General features: G+C 36.4%; 1 protein-coding gene across 3 annotated transcripts in view; it reads right to left on the bottom strand.

Moving 5' to 3' along the window:
- Positions 1 to 13,136, bottom strand: part of thraa (thyroid hormone receptor alpha a) — a 35,567-nt gene extending 22,431 nt beyond the window's left edge. Inside the window, exon 1 of one of the 3 annotated variants that reach the window (XM_084401959.1) lies at positions 12,757 to 13,136. The gene's annotated coding sequence lies outside the window, so the exon portion shown is untranslated. Of the gene's footprint in view, positions 1 to 9,332; positions 9,356 to 12,756 lie in introns of those variants that run through there. The other 2 variants (XM_084401955.1, XM_084401956.1) reach the window with 2 other exon arrangements.
- Between the last annotated feature and the right edge of the window lie 352 nt (positions 13,137 to 13,488).

Raw genomic sequence — 13,488 nt, 5'->3', positions numbered from 1 at the left:
GGTCACTGTCCTGCAAGGTTCAGCTCCAACTCTAATTAAACACACCTGAAGCAGCTGAACAAGTTCTTACCAGGCATACTAGAAACTTCCAGGCAGGTGTGTTGAGGCAAGTTGGGGCTAAACTCTGCAGGACAGAGGCCCTCCAGGAGCAGGATTGGACACCCCTGGTATAATCATTACAGCTGATGAACCTATAAGAAATTAGTTGATGTCAAATAATAAAGTCTAAAAAAAAAAGCTTGTGGCCTACCCGTATCTGTGACATCTTATACCTGCTCCAGACTGTGCGATTGCGGAAATCCATGGATCTAATAAACTTGGGTAAGGCAGGTATGTAGACTGTACGATGAGGACACCAATTGAATCGCAGGCTATGACGCAAGTTATGGAAGAATAAAACGTCATCAACATGCGCAGATGAATCACACTTTGGGAATTGTGGTTTTTATGTGCGCTGAAAAACACAGGAGGAGGCGAAAGAGGAGAATATGAATGCAGTCATAGGGAAAAGAGGCCGACTTGGCATGCCAATTTTACAAATGGAGCTTGAGGTAAGAATTGTTTTAAGTGTAAGCGCCATGTCGCGTTGATCATTTCATATTGCATTTTTAAGAAGAGAGCCTGTCAGTGGACTGTTCTCCGCATTTCCAAGAGATTGCACCTCTTCTGCCTATATTATTATAAACGATATTATTATATTGCATATTATATTGTATCAATCTATACTATTATATGATTGTACTATTCACTACTCACTATTTTATTTACTATTTTTCTTTTAATGACTATATTATTTTACAATTTATCTATATATACTATTTGCTGTTTTATTTATTAAACTCATCCTCAATTGTATTTTTAGGCTATTAATAATAATAATAAATAATTATAATATGCTATAGAATAAAACTGCCATATACTTTATATTACATCTGATCTTATATTACACTTATATTTCATTAATTGAAATTGTACTGTAGTTGTACAATAAATGTTATAAATATAAACTTTTTTAGACCCCAATAAAACATTTTTATAAGTTGCCAGACACAATTAAATATAATGCTGTCCATTTAAAATAATTGTACTATAATATACAATTTCTATAAAGACATTTATTGGTGTGGTATTAATGTTTTAGCAAACATTTGTGCTAAACTGCAAGCATAATGTTAGGAGGCAACCCATACAGAAAAATATTATAAAAATGAAAAGGGCCTTAAGCTAAATGCTTTAGATAAATAAGGGTTTGAGCTGCAAATTATCTTCACATTCATTTGAAATTGTCCAGTGACATCTTATGATGTGATTCAAAAGAAAAAGCAAAAGGCACAAGAGAAAATGCTAAAATGATGGTGTAGAAGACAGAAAGCCATTTTCAAACATTAAATTATATTACATTTGGGATGTGTCCACAATTATTAAAGAAAAATAAACTAAATCTATGCTTGACAAGCCTGAGTTTTCACAATTCCTATTTACAATTAATTATTTTCAAGTTCTAACTAAAGCGAGATTCTGAGTAATTGGAGACATAACCTTATTCGTACTCTACGCAGATCATAAACTGCTGAAATCGGTTGAGAAATGTAAACTTTATTACACTTTTTGCAAAGTTTGCTAATTTTACTGATTTTACTGTATTATCAAATAAATACAGCCTTGGTGAGCATAAGAGACTGCTTCCAAAAACATTTTAAAGGAACACGCCGACTTTTTGGGACTTTAGGGACTATTCACCGTATCCCCCAGAGTTAGATAAGTCCATACATACCCTTTTCATCTCCGTGCGTGCCGTAACTCTGTCTGACGCACCCACCGCTAGCCTAGCTTAGCACAAAGACTGGAGGTAAACGGCTCCAGCTAGCATACTGCTCCCGATACGTGACAAAATAACGCCAACATTTTCCTATTTACATGTTGTGATTTGTATAGTCACAGCGTGTACAAATAACAAGGTCACATGAGACACTTCTAACCGTATACATACTGGGAACTATATTCTCAGAAGGCGAAGCACTGCTACTAGGGCGGAGTGATTTGTTCACAGCACCTGAGAAACCCTGTGGTGAGGAGCAGAGAGTTCGCTCAGAGTTGGAGTAAATCACTCCGTAGAAGCCTTCTGAGAATATAAAACAAATTTGGAATAGGGTTAACCTCTAACATACAGCATTGCATAGTCTTATTTCCCATCGGGTTATGGGGTTACGTAGGAAAATGCATAGAGCTGCAATAAGTGTCCGAGTCGGATCATGTTAAGTTCAAATAAATATTGTAAAAGCCTCTCACATGTTTTCACAATATAAAGGAACGTGTCCTTACCTTACCTTGATCTCAGTGCCTACTAACCCTAAAGTAAATCTGCCATTGAGTTTCTGTTTGCTAAGGATGCAAAGGACAAATCAGATTGTTGGCAGTAATGCAACACAAATCCAGTGTTTGCATTTGTGCTTACAACAGCCCCTGATCCCCTCTGAGTCCACAAAACACAGGCATTAGGTCCATGGGGTCCATGGCACCAGCCGGCTAAGCATTAGGGAAACATATAAACGTAATCCACTGTATGGTTTCATGCTCAAAACATTAGAGATCAATATATAGATGGGCTGGAGTTAGATTTAGGCAATGTCCCAACAGTTCCTGAGAGATACTGTGAACAAGTGGTCAGGCCAAAATAAACAACAAACCCTGGGTTACACAGTAAACATCAAATTCACAGCCAACATGTTCCTTCACCTATTATATACTGTAGCGCTCCTTCAAACCCCACAGAAACACAAGCAGATTATTCTTAATGAAAAGTAACTAACTATGCTGAGGCCATTTAAAAGTGCAATATCATTTCCCAAAAACTATTTTTGAAATAATGATTCTTGATTTTGGTGGCAACATTAAGCTTGAGCAGATCAAACACAAAATACAACTATAAACAAACTATAAAAACATAGTATTTAATGGAGAAATATTTTCTCATTTTACACCAAGAAATTAAAAGGTTTTGATAAATGCATGAGATGAAGACTCATTGTTGTGTGTGTTTTTTTGTTTAATTTTTGTCTGTAATACTCAACATAAACCATCACTGCATGGATTAATAGCTATATATGGCAAAGCTTTATCAGTTTGATATTTACTGAATAATAAAGATCATTCCTTAAATTCAAAAGTGCCATAATGTTCTCCATCTTTCATTTGAAAGTGGAGATAATCTTGGAGGTGAAAGTTTACACTAACTGGTTCACTTTGGTGTTTACAGAATTAAAGAGAAAGATACTGTACTCTCTAATAAAAATAAAATATCATAGCAGTTCTCTGCAGAGAACTTGATGCCACACAAACCAACACGGATACACAAGGGGACACACTGAGCTCACTTCCCTTTAAGCAGCTTGGTAAACATCCAGGTGGGTTTTCAGTGTGTTTGTGACCCCTGTTATTTCTGTCTTAAAAACATTGTAGCTTTTCTTATAACAAGCTACTTTTTCAGACAAGCATAGTGCTGCAAAGCTGTTTTTATATCACATTATATTGTGTACACTGTTCTACAGCCGAGCAAACTGAGGTAACAATCAAACGTGTGCTCCTAAACTGTCCTCTCTCTCTCTCTCTCTCTCTCATTTGAAAGATCTGGAAAGTCTAATTCATTTTAGTGAATGGGTTCATTTGTAAAGTTCAAATAAATGAGCCATTCGAAAAGAAATGATTCCCCTTTTTATAACACTCTGCCTGTCACCCAAAAAAGTACTGCAGGTGTAAACAATAGTGTCCAAGTATAAGCAAAGCCATCCGTTCACATTATTTGAACTTAATTTTTTAATATTCGCAGCACTGTGAATGATGGATGCTCTCAAACTACTTAAATACTACACAGATTACTGTACATATAGTAGCAGAAGTGGAATGGCTGTGAACTCAAACAACTGGACTCCATGTACAACAAGTACTCCATGTGTTTCTATACGTGTTTGTGTTTGCATTAATCACTATAAGGCTATACTTTGTCTCCAAGGAGCTCAAGGTGTGGCACTATCATAAGTATGACAGCACATAGTTATGTTGCCAACTTAACAGACACATGTCACACTATAGCAGAAAGACAAACACATAGTTGTGAGGGAAAACAGGGAGGTGAGGGCATGACAAACACATAAATCACCCTGCTGGAATATACATATACGCGATCTTCCTATTTCACATTTACATGCAGACTCGCACACAGTCACGCAGGATCAACAATCTGAATGAGGTGACTGAGGGGGCAGAGGGAGGCCAGTGGAACACGATCTTCAATCTTCTGGTTACAGTGCTTTCGCTGTAATGCGTAATGGCTTTTTGGGGAGACGCAGGGGTCACGGTCCGACCCTGGGGACATTTCCACCGCACCTGTGCCGCCCTTTACACAAGCTGCCGCCTATACAGTCACTGACACTTCATACACTCATGGCTCGCAGCACGGCACGTGCATTCAACGTAGCAAAGCATTCTGGGAAAGCCTTTCCGGGAAAAGAGGGGTTTGTGTTTTTGTGTCGACCAAATGGACACTGCACAAAGAAGCAGATATGCAAGGAAAATTATGTCATCTGTTGGCGGTCTCACAGAACTGTCTGATACTGATATTTCAACGCCATCTGTGTGCAGTGAAATCAAGAAATATGATATTTTTTTCTACATCAGGCATATGCTCTGATCATGCCATCTGAGAGGGTTTAGTAGCCACAGAGGTCAGAGGATAAAAGAAAGAACAGAGTAGTCAAGAACAGTGATTTGAGCCCTCAGATGTGACTCGCAGCAAATTACCGATTTATCATGGTTACCCATCAGTCAATAGCGAATGTTTGATATTAGTCACACTTAATAATACATGGCTTGATAGTAATACATAAGTTTGATTTTATTTATGTTGTGATGTGGAGTAATGATGGAAATGTTATTTCATTGACACAATTACAAATGTCATGTAAATGTTTCTGAAAAAGGTCTCTTATGCTCACCAAGACTGCATTTATTTGTTCAAAAATACGGTAAAAACAGTAATATTGTGAAATAATATTACAATTTAAAATATTTGTTTGCTATTTTAATATATTTTAAAATGTAATTTATTCCTGTGATGCAAAGCTGAAGTTTCAGCAGCCCTTACTCCAGTCTTCAGTGTCACGTGATCCTTCAGAAATCATTCATTTGGTGCTTAATTTTATTGTATTTTTTTTGGAAACTGTCATAATTTTTTTCAGAGTAGAATTATCAAAAGAACAGCATTTATTTTAAATATAAATATTTTTGTAACATCAAAAATGTCTTACTGACCCCAAACTTTTGAATGGTAGTCCAATTCTCACTAAAAAGAGGTAAACAACCTCAAACCCTGCAAAGGATGTCCAAAAGGCCCAGTTCAGCGGGGTCAGTTTTGTTTCTATCATCCATCACACAGCCTGTTCACACTTCTTCCATCTGGAAAATGTTTAGAGAGCATTCATGCCAAAATACTTTACATCACTAAACAAGCTGCCAAACTACTACATCCTGTCTGGACTCTACATTCCCTCTTCCCTCCAATGGTTTAATCTGAAATACAATAGAACTATAGACTTTACACTCACATCACCCGGATGCACAAAGCAGATCTCTCTCTCTCTTGCTCTCTTGCTCTCTTCCTCTCTCTCTCTCTGTCTTAATTGGTTGCTTAGTTATAAAGTCTGCAGGGGAAAATGAGTAAGTCCAAACATATTTAAATAATCCATCTGCATGACAAAACATACATTACCCTAATTGCAAATGCACACAAATACATTGGCACATGCTATATATATAACATGATTAAATGAACAAGCATAAGTGAAAGCAACTAATTATCACTGTAAAATATCTAATGTGCAAGAAACACAAAACACAACTTATGTTGTTTTGTGTCATTTGAATTATTTTGCAGAACACAAAATTCTCTTTGCAACCACTTCCTTCCTCCAGTGACAGTCAAACTGGTTTCTGCTTTACCAACACAGATACCAACTGACAACAAGTGGGTGCTACATTATGTGTTGTGATCAAATAAATCATGAATTCCCAAGAACAGTTGAAATCTGTTTACAAAGTGAACTGAGACTTATAGCATAATCACACATATTTTAGATCTACATAATGAGAGCTTAAGTCTTATGACCCAGGATGTTTTTCTGTTGTTCAAAAATTACCTAAATAAGACAGCCATTCTTCATTATTAAATGTCTGATGAGGAATATGAGAAATCATTCTAGAACATATTTATTTCGATTTATAGATCGGCTTAGATTTTTACTGCTCTAAAAAGTAATTCAGGGGACGACCTCCTGTTGCCACAACTTAAATAAAATGCATGATCACAAGTTAAAATGTATTATTAATTGATTTAATTAAACCTTTTAGGTTGCAAACATTATTTTGTTGAGTTCAGTTGACATAATAATGTTGATCATTACATTAACTTAATATTGTGTGTAATTTAAACTCTGTGTTAATGGATTGTAGATGTAACTTAATGAAATTGTCTTGATAACTTGGGTAATGGGTTTCTAGTTCAGCACGCGTTGCATAGGATCTGGATAAGGAGAGTAAATGTTGAAATTAAGTGTTATTTTATGTGTTTTAGGGAAGGGAAAGACCTGTTATTGTTTAATGCTGTTATGTTTTATTTTTTTAAAGAGTTGTGCTGAAGAGATACATTGATACACTACATATAAGCACTAATGACTGCGCTAATGCTAGTGACAAGTTATTGTTTATTAAAATGACATGCTAATAAGTTACATTTAGCATGTGCTATGATAGCTCAAACTAATTTTTTTTAGAGTATTGTCTATCAGTTCTGTTCTTGTACTGTACCACTTATACCATAAGTGCTTTATCCCATAAAACACAGCAGCCTCACATCTTTGATATCTCATGACTGATTAAAGTTCACAGTGCACTTATTTCCACAACGTGGATCATCACCCATCATCACCATCATTTTTTCATAAATTTGTTAGGAATGTCATCACATCTTAATTGCATGAAATTTTGACCTTTGAAGCTGTTAAAGGTGTTGGGCTGCTGGTTGGTGCTCTTGTTCTCATTATGGTATACAATAACACTGTACAAAATAAAGTAGTCATTCTTACATGAAAGCACTGTTAAATGTTAAATATTGACTTTTTGATTTTTTGGCACAAAGACTTTAGGATGGGCTTTTTGGGATAATGTTTTGAGCTGCAATACTAAACACTAAAAGAAATTAATACTTTTATTCAGGAAGAATGCATAAAATTGATCAAAAGTAACAGAAAAAAAAAAAACATTTATAATGTTTCAAATAAATGCTGTTCTTTTGAACTTTCTATCCATCAAATAATCCTTTAAAAAAATCACTGTCCACAAAAATATTTAGCAGCACAACTGTTTTCAACATTGATAATACTGTGTCTTGAGCAGCAAATCATCACATTAGAATGATTTCTGAAGGATCATGTGACTGAAGACTGGAGTAATGATGCTGACAATTCAGCTTTGACACAACAGGAATAAATTACACTTAAAATAAGCATGTAATAAATCTTTTTACTACCAAAATAAATGCAGCCTTGCTGAACTTTTTTCAAAAGCATAAAAAAAATATTTTGAATGGTAGTGTATGTTTTCATATAAAAATAAACTCTTAACTTCAAATGCTCAAGGATAATAAATTAATTATAAAAAATATATAAATTAATTTTTATAAATTAATAAATAATTTAATCATATCATTTTATGTCCCGCTTATATCAAAACTAAAGCGGATCCTTATTTGTAGTGACTTAGAGTTATATAATAATTAAGATTTGCTGAGATAAAAACTGATGATAGCTGTTAACTCTTGTCTCAAGGTCAGACCTCTGTGGTTTAGAAGGAAACACTCACTGACCATTAGTGTACATAGGCCCATATCTGTCACTGACTTCCATTACAAAGTCTAGTGGTGACAGACCGATGGTGTCTGGGTCTTATCACCACATTTCTTCAAACAAAAATATGCATACTACAAATATACAGTGATGGATCTGAGAGAAAGGAACTGATTACGATGACTTCACTCACAGCACAGTGGTTGTGATCAAAACAAAGGCTTTTCAGGGAGCAGAAATCAAAATGTTCCAAACAATAAATTCTCACAATTTGTGGTTCAATAATGCAGAGAAAATGAAGTGCATGTGTCTTTGTTTTTTGATTGGAGAAGAGCTTTGATGGGAAAATAGGTTGGGAACCACTATTGAAACAATACTGAACTTAAGAGATATATGTGTCTGAGCATTCATTACAATCGTGCAACTATTTGTACAATCGAATGATTACACTAAGAAAACAAAGTAACATTGATTGAAGTGAAATTTGCCAAGACAAAAAGTATCCATTTACAGAGGACTACACATTCTAACAAAAGCTTTTTAATTAGAAGTCAAATGAATTTATATAGCGCTTTTCACAATGCATATTCTTTCAGAGCAGCTTTACGTAAAATCATGATGTTGAAGATATAGGCCATTTTTTCTAAACCCTTTTTGTTATAGAGCTGGTAAGTCCCGCCCCTTCCGTAAAACCCCGCTGGACCTCTAGGTTGAAAAATCGTCAATGCAAGTGAATGGGAGAAAATAATAATTTTCTGGTCCCGTTTGAATTGTGCCATGAATGTGAACATTTGTTGTCTGTGAATTTTTTATATAATCTTTCATGTTACGAGTTTGACAGTATATGGTATGATTCTTCGGCTAGCAGTTGTGGAAAAGACATAACGAGAAAGACTACATGTCGCCTATGTGACGTCACCCCATAAAGTTGACTTGCCCGTGGTTTTCGCCAACCTCAACGATTTTGTCCTCTCCCTGAAAGAAGGCGGTGAAGTGCACCAAAGACACAGTCATGTTTAGCGGGATCCGTGAGCTAGTGTCCGTGTGCGAGTGGTGGTGACGTTTCAAACGCGTCGAAAGCAGCGAAGAGTTGTAGTCCACAAAGTGCTCTCACACAAAGTCTAACCGTATCAAACTTCTACCCGCTAAATTGTAGCATTCTTCACACGAAAGATTATATAAAAAATTCACAGACAACATATGTTCACATTCATGGCACAATTCAAACGGGACCAGAAAATAATTATTTTCTCCCATTCACTTGCATTGACGATTTTTCAACCTAGAGGTCCAGCGGGGTTAGCGGAAGGGGCGGGACTTACCAACTCCGTCTAAATATTAAAACATGTACATATATCTTATGTGGAAATCTCAGGACAAAAACTGTTTTTGTCCAATCATTGCATTCTGTCCGAATGCAATGATACGATGTCCTACCTGTCTGTCATCATGTATGGATGCTCGCGCAGACATCACACGTCATCAGCGTGTTCCGCAAGTTGTAGACAAACAGCCGAGCGCCAAAAACAAACCAAACGAATCAAAGCAACAAGCTCTACTGCGTCCATGCCATGTCGTAACCGTTATTACAAGATCGCAATTACAAACGCATCACTTCGCTTCAGAAGGCATTTTTTAGGCTTCAAATTTTGGCCTCCCATTCACTGCCATTATAAAGCTCGGAAGAGCCAGGATGTTTTTAAATATAACTCAGATTGTATTTGTCTAAAAAGAAGAATCATATACACCTAGAATGGCTTGAGGGTGAGTAAATAATGGGATAATTTAACATTTTAGAGTGAGCTATCCCTTTAACGTCTCATCCTTCATCCGAAGGTGTAATCCATGTCCTAAGTTACATGCTTCAGGCACGTAAAAAAAAAAAGACTGCTAAGCTATAAACGATCACGGGGATAAATCAGTTTACTCAGAAACCCGCTGCAAATAGGGCACTAAAAATAAAGTAGCCTACTGTAAATAGAACACAAACAGGGCACCATTTTGTATCGTAAGCTTTCAACGACTGCTTAAAACACGGAGAATAACTCATCCGTACATTATGTTCAGACAGTGAGTGAAGCAGGCAAGTTCCCTCATATGACCTGCAGCGCGCTCCCGAGACGGCAGCTCTGACGTCAACATATAATGAATGCAGATCGGGACGTCAGCTGCGCTCTTATGCAACTGAACTATTTAACTACCTCGCTCGTTCTTACAAGCGCAAAGTGTGCAGGACACCCAAATGCAAGACACGGCGTCCCACGGGTCACATCGGCCCAAGAGTCGCGCTGAAGTGTGCCTGCCTATACTCGTAAACAGTGTCCTCGGTGTCTGAAGCAGAAACCTAGGAAGACTGGAGCTGACGGGCTGTTTATCGCATATGTTCCACAGACAGTCTTGGTTCTTTAAGGACGCACGTTCCCATTGTGCACTGAATTATTTAGCCCCTCTTGAACAAGCTTGTATATGCTCTTATTCAATGCCGTGTTGCATCGGCTATGACATTTTGCCTGACTGTTTATCACGAATAATTTCGATTGGCGATTTAATTATGCACACCTTAAGAAGTCGCCATTTATTCACATTAAGCCTATACTTGGAATCTCAAATTTCCTACAATAATCTTGTAAACAAAGGGGGTAGAATGCTCACTAGGCCTAATAGTTATCAAATATGAAAATATTCACAAATGTTTTATAAATATCTCTCTGGACAACTGGATAATTCTTATTTTTTGATGGAATGTTGCAGTAGGCTATGTATTATAAACGATTTACCCATGCACTTTTTTTTTTTTTATTAATTAGCCCTCATAATATTTCATAAAAAAAATAAAAAAAAACTCTCTCTTGCAGTAACACTGTCGTGAGGGCGGGACAACCTGTCACTCACATGACATCACATCATCAATAGCAAACCACAACCATCCAATGATCCAATCAATTCCTGATGAAGAAAGTCATGTCCCGCCCAGCCGACCTACATTTTTCTTGTTTGAGAAGCCATTTTACTAATATAGGCATCACAATAGGGAAAAAAAAAGTCAATTGCCACTTCCGTTTCATGCCACCTTTAACCTTGCCCACCTGATTATTATAGTAATATAATATAATATATTATTATTTATTGTTGTTGTTTTCATAACTGAAGCTTAGTATCATTATTGCAATAACTGCGATTAGATTAAACAATAGATCAGTTGGCCGGTTGAGGCTTATAGCAACAATAGCCTACAAATAGTAATCCGTAATTTACATTCCAATTCTGAGTTTATTTAAGTTTGAGGCAACATCATCTGCTGTGGATTATACTATGATTGCATGTTGAACTGACAGATTTCTCCAAAGGAGCCTTTAAATCCAAGCCTTGTAAAACCGCACTGCTGAATGATGAACCTCTATCAAGGTGAAAGGATTTATTCATTCCTCGCCACTCATGAATAAACTGCCAAAACTCATCAGAGGGTGAAAAGTCCACCTACATATACAAATAATATAAGTAAAATCAAGGACAAGTCATTAAACATGCACCTTCAGTACACTGCTCTGTAAAATTCTTGATTCTGATTGGTCTATCGCTACAGCTCAAATATTTCTGAATAATGGCGGCTGCTCAGGGCAACACTGTACAATTGACCCCTCATCCTGTAAACCTGTTTCTTAGTACACAGCTGTGCTCCTGTTCTCAACAAGTTAATACAGGGGTAAAAATGTTATTACAATAATTTGATTACAATGAATAAGTAAATAAATAATACATCTAACAGTCGCTACTATAAGGAGTAGGAAAAAAAGAAACACAATAATGTAACTTATTAGAAACTAAATATTTTTCAAATCATTTTTTACATATTTAGTAATATACATTTTTCACATTATAAATTCGATTTTTATACAACAAACTATCTTGATGCCTTTAAAAAAAACATTCTGGAAGAGGTCCCTCCCACAAGGATGATCATATTTAAGGGTCCTTTGCATTTAAAAGATCTTAAGTTAAAGGGATAGTTCACCAAAAAATGAAAATTCTGTCATAATTTACTCACCCTCAAGTTGTTTCAAACATTCATGCATTCATTTCTTCTGTTGAACACAAAAGAAGATATTTTGATTTGAAGAATATGGTAACCAAAGAGATGACCTTTGACTTCCATATAGTATGGGGAAAAAATCAACTGTTTGGTTCTTCAAAATATCTTATTTTGTGTTTAGCAGAAGAAAGAAACTCATACAGGTTTGAAACAACATGAGGGTGAGTAAATGATGACAGAATTACTATTATTATTATTTGGGGGGTGGGGGGGGGGGGTGAACTATATCTATTTAATAAAACCATTTTAACTTCATTCAATATTTCACGTCCATATATGTATTGTAGGCCTATTTGTAAGGTTGTACATTCTTCTAGACAGCGCAAAATAAACCACTTTAGAGTGATACAAAAGTATTAGGCTACTGCTGGTAATTATCTTAACTGTAGCCTATTAACTCTCACGAATTAAATGTTTCTACATGACAGGGTGGTGAACAACTCGCGCGCCGGCGCCAATCCTCTCGAGTGCATTCAACTGTATGTACATTTCATAATGGTTCAATTCACGTCTCTGTTTTCAAGCCACAAGAACCGGAACTAGTTAACTAGTCGTTTTTTTGTGTGTGCTAAACCGAACTTTGTAAGTAGCACTCACTTGGTGTCCTCCAATGCCGCGTGCAAAGTGCAGAGCCTTAAAACATACGCGGCGGCGCGACGACGGCGCAGATGTTTGACAGCTCTGCGCTTTCGCGCGCACCATAAGCGGACACCTCTGAAGTGAGAAGCTCAACACGACAGCTGACCAGAGGACAGCAGGACAATTACTCACCCACTTCCTTATGAATAAAGACAGCCTGCTTCCAAAAAAAGCGAAATGGTACACTGAAGTCCCACCAGGCTCCTAACTAGCGGTCTTCGTCGCGAATCGCTGTTCAGCGTGAACATACGCTTGTAAACCGCTAGAAACTAGTTCAAATAATAGCCTATATTCGGAATATATCCGCTTAGAAGCAGTTAGTAGATCATTTGTTTGATGTAAAAACGATTATGTTTCGGCTGCCACGACAGGAAAATGCACGAGCTTTACTATATCGCTCCGCCCCCTTTACTGTAAGGAAGAGCTGATAGTATAGAAGTATGTGATTGTATCAAATGCTGCTCTCTACAGGTTCACAACAGCTTAAACCTTTTAACCCTATGTGAGATGGATGACCCTGTGTTTGAAAGTACTTCCTGAGACAGCTGTGTGGTTGCCAGTGCCTACAGAATTACAGCATGCTAATTTAAACCTCTTTTGCTGTAGGTATTGGCAATAAAGATATTTATTTATTTATTTTTAATTCAATTTTTTCAGAGAGGGCTTACATTTTCCTCTTCTGTGATAAAAAGACAAACATTTAAATTTAACACCTGTGATGTGAACCTTATTTTTTGGAGTAAAAGAAAATAGCCTACATACAGGCTAAATAAGTATGCAAAAACACACTGTAAATAATATTTGTACAAAAAAAAAATTTGTTTAAGAACCTGAATTAAAATTTATTTTATTATTTAATGTCGA

This window comes from Rutilus rutilus (assembly GCF_951802725.1).
Source record: "Rutilus rutilus genome assembly, chromosome: 1".
NCBI lineage: Eukaryota > Metazoa > Chordata > Actinopteri > Cypriniformes > Leuciscidae > Rutilus > Rutilus rutilus.
Note: the sequence above shows the minus strand (reverse complement) of the source record. Positions and strands in the feature narration are given on the sequence as shown.